General features: G+C 44.1%; 2 long non-coding RNA genes across 4 annotated transcripts in view; one reads left to right on the top strand and one right to left on the bottom strand.

The window, feature by feature from the left end:
* Positions 1–1404, bottom strand: part of LOC141374812 (uncharacterized) — a 138548-nt gene extending 137144 nt beyond the window's left edge. For all 3 annotated transcript variants that reach the window (XR_012381948.1, XR_012381947.1, XR_012381946.1), the window contains exon 1: positions 1267–1404. This is a non-coding gene — a long non-coding RNA (uncharacterized lncRNA). The remainder of the gene's footprint in view (positions 1–1266) is intronic.
* Positions 1405–2219: 815 nt separating this feature from the next.
* Positions 2220–5962, top strand: LOC141374814 (uncharacterized). The gene is made up of 2 exons (XR_012381949.1): positions 2220–2353; positions 5697–5962. It is a non-coding gene; the product is annotated as an uncharacterized lncRNA (long non-coding RNA).
* Positions 5963–7380: the final 1418 nt, after the last annotated feature.

The following is a 7380-nucleotide window of genomic DNA, read 5'->3' as shown; positions in this document are numbered from 1 at the left end:
AAAGAAAGAAAGAAAGAAAGAAAGAAAGAAAGAAAGAAAGAAAGAAAGAAAGAAAGAAAGAAAGAGAAAGAAAGAAAAATTAAGAAAAGAAAAAAGAAAAAGAAAAAAGGAAAGAAAGAAAGCGAGCTTGGGAGTGTTGCTTTGCTCTAGAATTAAGAAGCTGGAGTTTAATTCATACCTAAGTTGTGGGAAAATTGATGGGATCAAAAAATATTTCAAGTTGGAAAAATGTGCAAAGGAAATACCGGTGGGCTGCTAGTAGGCAAGCACCTTGATCCTTGCTTGTAGAAAAGCAGAGAAGTATATACACATTTAAGGCTGCTGTGCCCTTGGCACAATGTCTCACAAAATCTTAACAAACGCTATCTTGGTTGGATCTCATAGCACTTTGATGAGGCATGCCGAGTTGGGGATATTGTCTTTTCATAACAGAGTTAGTCATTAAGAGATTTGCTCAAGGTCAGTCCAGAATCTGGATCTTTTGACAAAATTTAGGCATGGGGTCTATGCCTGACACAACAGTGATTTAAAATACAAAGAAGTATGATTTGATTTTAATAAATGCAAATACGTGTTACTACAAACTCTTTTAATCACGGTGTAGTCCATTTTCAGTAAAGAGCTCAATAAAGTTTATGTGACCCACAGTAACAACAGCTAAGTAATCCTATCCATATCAAATAAACTACAGAGTGACTATTGTTTGCAAAGCATTGTGATTAACAGCTAGTCATTTATATAGAGCAAGTGGCTTACTCAAGTCCTTTCTCTCTCTCCCTCTCTCTATAATTTTCTATTCAGCTATTTTATCCAACCTCCACTGAAGATCATGTGTGACTTTATTACAGAAATAAAGTTCACAGTACAGATGATTTGTATATAAAACTACATTTTGACTCTTGAAAGCAATTTTCTTTTAGAAAGAAAAAAGTTGGCAGGGCCATGACCACCTGCATTTTAGAGCAGGATAGACACTAACCTCTGTTTCAGATACCTGGTGTTCTGGCAAACATTAATACAAATGCACCAACCTGAATGCGGTCCGGTTAGACACTTTAAAGCAATGTTCTAAAAGTAAAGGCCTTAATTTGAACAGTCAATAGCGCTACAACGTGTTTGGGCAGTTTTCTTTCACATATGAACTTTCGCCACAAAAGGAGTTTAAAAGTTCGGGGTAGGGATTTAGGTGACCTACAAAAGTAGTACGTCCTGCGTTCCCATTTTCCTCAATACCTTATATATTACACAGTAATTTAAGCACCAGACCTGCCTCGATAGCCTCTCACTTTGTGACACAGCTCCCGCCGGACTTGACTTGCTCTGGGCGCCGGGATCAGGGTCCCACCTCAGGGCTCAGAGAGGTTTGTTCCCAGTGGATCAGGGCGGGTGTGTTGCCGGAGTCGTGTTCCATTGGCTACACTCTCGGGACTGGCCGGGCCTTCCGACACTTGATTGGATGGAACTACCCCCTGTAGGCCAAGATCATTGGAGGGTGCGGGAGCCAGGGGGCGGGGCGGGTTCCCCAGGATTCTTGACCGAGCGCGCTCAGCTGCCGACCAGGGCGCCGGGCGCTGGACCGGAGCTGGGCGGGCGGGCGGGCCGCCCCGGAGGGAGGACGGGAGGGTCCCGGCGCGGAAGGGGTCTCGAAGGGGTAGAGCGGGGCCGGGGCTGGTCGCCGGCCGCCCCTAGGGCAGTCCCAGATTCCCCCCGGTGGCGGCCGCTCCAAGACAGCATCTGTCAACGCTCTTCCTCAGTCCTCCTCCTTTGGCCGGGCCGGGCTCCGCTGGCGGCGGCTGGGAAGACGCGGGACCCAGCGTGACGAGCCCATCAGCTGTCAGGCGAGCGGCGAAGAGACCCGAGGGCGGCTAGAGACACACAAAGAACGCGGTGAGCGGCGGCGGCGAAAGGGGGCGGCAGATTCGGGACGGCAACTCCCGGCCGCGCCCGCTCGTGCCGCCGCCGCCGCCGGGGCTGGGTCCGAGGCCGCGGAGACAATGCGGCCGGGCTCCGGCCCCGCGCGCCTCAGACTGCGGGCGCCTGCGCTCCCCGGCCCCTATTTGACCATCCCTCGCCTCGCCCAGCCCCCTCCCGGCGGGCTTGGCCCCCGCCCGGGGAAGGGGCGCCCCCTCGCTCCCGCAGCGGGGAAGGAAGTCCGTCCGCGGCCGCCGAGCCCGGCAACTTGCGAGCCGGGAAAAGTTTGCGGCGCCTCCGCGGGGCGGCGCGACACGGCGCGGCCCGCCCCTGGCGTCCGCGGTCACCGCCGGTGACTTTCTGGACTCGTCGTCAGCCCGGGCCGCGGCGACTGCGGGGAGGGCCAGAGTACGTCCGACGGCGCCCGCGCCGGGGGCTGCGGGTGAGTTGACTTTCTGGGCGCGAGGGGTTTAAGCTGTCTGGGGCATCTGGGTTTGGGAAGAAGGCAAGGAGAGCGCCTTTAATACTTTTTGGAGCAGGCGGGGAGAACAAATGTAAGTGCGATTGCTTAAGAGTCGCTGACATGCCGCTGGCTTGTGAACCGTATCGGTGGGAACCTTTTAGGAGCCGGGGCTCCTGAGGGCCTGTGCAGGGTGGGGGTTGGGAGGTGGAAAGATTAGAAGGTCGCGCCCCAGCCTTGCCTGTAACTGGCTCTGCCTGACCTTGGACAAGTGACTTAACCACTTAGATCTCCTCATCCGTGATACGTGAGGCTAGAGCTACGTGATCTCTGGTGTCTTCCCGTTTTTTAAATCCATCTCGGTTTGAGATTTTCCTTGGGCCTCAACCTGGTCCAAGAGTTATGAACCAGTAGGCCAGGATATATTTACAGGCGCCTGGATTCACCTTTCAGCCTACAGAGAAGTAACTTTTAAGTCTGATGTTTTCAAACAGTAATATCGGAAGGTTTGGGAGTCGTTTTGTTTTGTTTTGGTTTGGTTTTTTTCAGTGAACAATAATTACCCATTGTTTAAAAACACTTCTTAAAACTGATCTACTTTGCTGCAGCATTTGGAGTAGTAGGAGCCAGGCTGGGGACAGAGAACCAAGCTTCAGGGTGAAGTGGCAGGTGCCTCCTGCGATCCCTTTATCCCTTCTGGATTCAGTTTAGGGGGAGAACAAGGCTTTTATTATACATAGGAGAGAGTAAACAGGGCAGGTGTTTTGTTGTTATTTTTCTGTATTGCTTCTTTCTACTGAAAACTTTTATGTGGAGGGCAGTGGGGGAGTGGGCTCTAACTTCTCACAAAGGAAAAGAAAATGTCATTTACAACCAAAGTAAATCTCGAACTAATGTAAATCTTCCTTACAAGAACAGTAACACATAATGCAAGTACATCTTGATCTAATTTTAATGAAGGATTGAAAATAGCTGCTATGTTCAGTATCACGCCAAGATGGCTCACTTACATAATCTTTGTTGGGATGTGTTAGTGACATGTATAATTTGGATAAATTATTAATGTTAAAGGTTTGGTCGGGGAATGGTATTGGAATATTTTCATCACAGGTTGTGTTGTAATACAATGGAGTGTTAACTTTTGGTTATAATAATAACCTGCCCATTTTTTTTCACCAAAAAGTGAAATCAAGCATTTTCCCTAACCAAAACTCTTTCAACTATTAAATGTTTATTGGTCAATACTGAATACAGGAGAAATTGTTTTGTTCTCTCAATGATAAATTTTCCCAGTTTTTTCACTATTCATGAGCGTGCCTTCTAGGAGTCAGGTGCTCCACTGGGTTTTCTCTTCTCATGGAGCTTATAACAACAAAAACTGATTTCTTTTAATGTAAATGCACAACTACACTCCATTAATATTTGCTGGATAAAATACCCAGTGCTTAGATAAAAATAATTTAAAATTCTTTTCGCCCATCCTTAGAATTACCATGCTTTAGGGGGAAGAAAAAAGGTATCAGAGAAAACTGGCAGAAAAACTGAACTGAATTCCAGTATCTATCCTGAAAGTTTATATTTTAAAATTAGGGATACAGATTTGGAAAGAGACAAAGACAGTTGATAGGGCTTCCAGGAGAAAGATAGCAATATTGATTTAACATAATACATTTTATGACCTAGCTTTCTTTGAAGATCACAAACCTTTGAAAAGGTATGTTTCTTGAATTATCAGTAGCTATTTGCATTGCGATTGAATGTCTAATTAAATGGCCTAATCATAACCATTATATTTCACTTGAGTGATATCCGATTTTTAAACTCATTGTTAAAATAACATGAAATAAACCTTTTAGTACAGTTGTGTGAAAAAAAGTATACCTTTTGAAATCAACTAAGTCTGCAGGGAGAAAAATTACCTCTAATCTTATACCAAATATAAAATAAGCACTGGAAATAACATCTTTCCAAGGTCTTCACTCTAGACAAATGCTATGTGTGCAGATGGATCCTATGTGGACTACATCATGTATAAGATATTCTGTTTTTCCTAAGGGGTCTCTGTAATAGTCTATTTGTTGACAAGGAAAGTAAGTCCTCAACATTTGTAAGCCTGGAAACTTCTGGAAAGCCTCTTGGCCTTATTTAAAAGTGACTACTCAACCTAAAACATAGCACTGATATTTGAACAACAAGCTGTCTTTGTAGAATGTGCATTCTCCTCACAGCAAGTTTGCTGGTTGGGCAGCCTTGCAGAGGGTTAGAGCAGTTCATCTGAGAGTGTGGTCCTTCGACCACTTGTATCAGAATCTTCTGTAGCACCTACAAAACTTCAGACTGCTGGGCAACTCCCTACACTTAAAGAAGCAGAATGTCTGTGAGCAGAACCTAGAGTCTGTATTCTTAACAAGCTCCTCCCAAAGTGAGAATCACACTAAATTTCAAGAATTAATGTTAAGAGTTTTCTTGTCAATGTTTAATGGCAACGGTTGCTTTCCCCAGGAACATTTAAAAAGTACCCCTTCCCCCCCCCCCCCATGCTCACTGCTCTGATCACTTCCCCTCCGGCACCAGAATTGGCTTCATCTCTTAGCTGTGGCCAGGGAGCCCCTCATGAACTGCTTCTACAAGCAAGCCAAGATACCATATACAAGCAGAGTTGAGGCAGTCTTGGAGCACAAGGCCAAGAGATGCCTTCTTCTATGGGATACTCCCACCACCCTCTCCTCCAGCCACCTCCTCATCAAGTAAGGAGATGAGGTTTCAGGCAAATAATTGAGAATACACCCCAAGGGACAGAAGGCCTGAGAAGGAACAGAGCTGGAATGCCGAATGGAAAGCTATCCCTTCAACATAGTTTAACACTCATATTTGATTATTTTAGTTCTAAAGCTGATAATTTGGCACTGTATGGCAGAACCCAGGCCATTGTGTATTGTTAAAACTTTCGTCTACAAACCTGTATAATGCTCCTGTAATCTCTGTATCCATAAAATCCCCAACATTTCAGTATTTTCATGTTTATTGAAGAAAAAGGGGAGAATTTAAGAGAGAAGTTCAAAGCGTAGGCTAAGGAGTCAGCCACACCTGATTCAAATCCTGGCTTTGCCATTTACTACCCAGGTGACTTTGAGCAGCATCCTTGACCCTGTAAGCTTCAGTTTCCTTCCTTGGAAAATGAGGAAAATAGTACCTGCCTCATAGGAGTTGTTTTGGGAATTATATAATATACAAATTAGTGACAGATAGTAATTGTCACTCAGTATATATTCAATAGATGTACTTTTAATTTATTATAGTAACTTTTTTAAAATTTCTTTTTTAGCCCTGGAGAGTTGCTGTAGAAGAGGGATAAGAGAGGAAGACAACGCAGGAGGAGATAAGTCACTCTGGATGCAAGGGAAGGTCACACCACTAAATAGTAATTATTGAGCAGAGGGGAAAGGGACAAGGGAAGGAGGCAGACTGAGGCCCTGCTAGTAACCTAGGTTTCCCCATGTATCACCCTGGCTCAGGTGCTGTCTCCTCTGCCCTCCCCCCTTTTCATACCACTTGATATACTATTTTTGGACTCACTTTGAGAAACACTGATTATGTAGTCTGCCTCAAAATGTTAATCCTGGCTTTGGATTTTAGTATCTGTGATCCTCAACCTTGCAGTAGCTTAGGGGTAGCAATTGTCTCTCCTCTTGGCATCCAGCCTTTGCAGTTTTTGAAGGGGTGAGATTTCTGTCTCTGACCCCAAAGAGACAGATCCAGAATCCAACTCCAAATTTGCCTTTTCAGAGAAGTGTATGCCATCAAAACATGGCATTGTGATGAGAGAGACCACTGCCCCCCTGACTTTGAAAAATACCTTTACTTTCTAGAGCTCTTCTACTTTTCAAAGTACTTTGTCTCTCATTAGCTCACTTTTTCCTTACAGTCCTGTAAAATATCAACATTAGTAGACAGACAGACCCCTATGAGGCCTGTCAAATCTTTCTCTTCTCCCCACCTCCATTCTCTTGCAAACCTATTGCAAGGCTAGCCTTTGCTATCTTTACATCATTTTTCTTAAAATTCAAAAGCCTTTCATCACATTCTGTGTGTCCCCATGTCAAATTGAACCTCCTCTGCCTGGTCTATATGGTGGCCTTAAAAACAGTGTCCCATCCTACTGTAAATATATTCTCCCCATTGTTCCTACAACATGGCTTACTCACTCACCACTGGGCCTTAGCCCATATTGCTTGCCTCATTAGTGATGCCTCCTTTTGAACCACCTAGATTCTACCCATTCTTCAGTTTCCAACTCCTCCTTGGAGCCTTCCCAGATCATCAATTCCTTAAAGATTCCATCTTGTTCTGAATTCCAGTGGTAGCCACAACTATTTGGTCAATTATAACCTGGTCTTAAAGTCCTAAAGAAGAAAACATATAGCATAATTTGATAAAGAAAGCACCAGACTAATATGTTTTAAAGACTTGATGTCTACTAAAGGGAGCAAAGCCAATTTGCTCTACCTTTGTGGTTCTACATTTTCTGAGCTGTGAATGTAGAAAGTTTTGGGTCAGATGACGGTGGTCCCTTCTAATTCTGAGGCTCTGAGACAACCTGGCCTTCCTTATGTGGGATAGAACTCTTACTGAGTTCTTGGATGAAAATGTCAGGAATGGACACTCAGTGCCTTCAGGACTTGCTCTATCCTACAGATCTCTAATGCTAAACTTGGCAATTTTTGAATGCCATGTACCTTTTTTGGTAAGCTTTTTAACCATAGCATTCAGGGAAGGTTATTGGGGGTGAATTAGGTAGCAGGATGTTGCATTAAAAAAAAAAAAAAGAGTTATCTTGTGAATGACTTCCTATGATGGAAGAAATAGGATCAGTTATTAGATAAACCTTAAGTCTTAGCATTTAAAATTTTACATTTCATCTTCATTGGATAGTGCTATATGTTAAATACAGTTATATTTTCTTTTTATTATTTCATAAATTGAAAAACATTAAAATAGTCAAACTCTAG

Source organism: Callorhinus ursinus, unplaced genomic scaffold, assembly GCF_003265705.2.
Source record: "Callorhinus ursinus isolate GAN/ISIS: 27379988/994484 unplaced genomic scaffold, GSC_fseal_2.0 scaffold22, whole genome shotgun sequence".
Lineage (NCBI taxonomy): Eukaryota > Metazoa > Chordata > Mammalia > Carnivora > Otariidae > Callorhinus > Callorhinus ursinus.
This window is presented reverse-complemented; position numbering and strand designations above follow the sequence as displayed.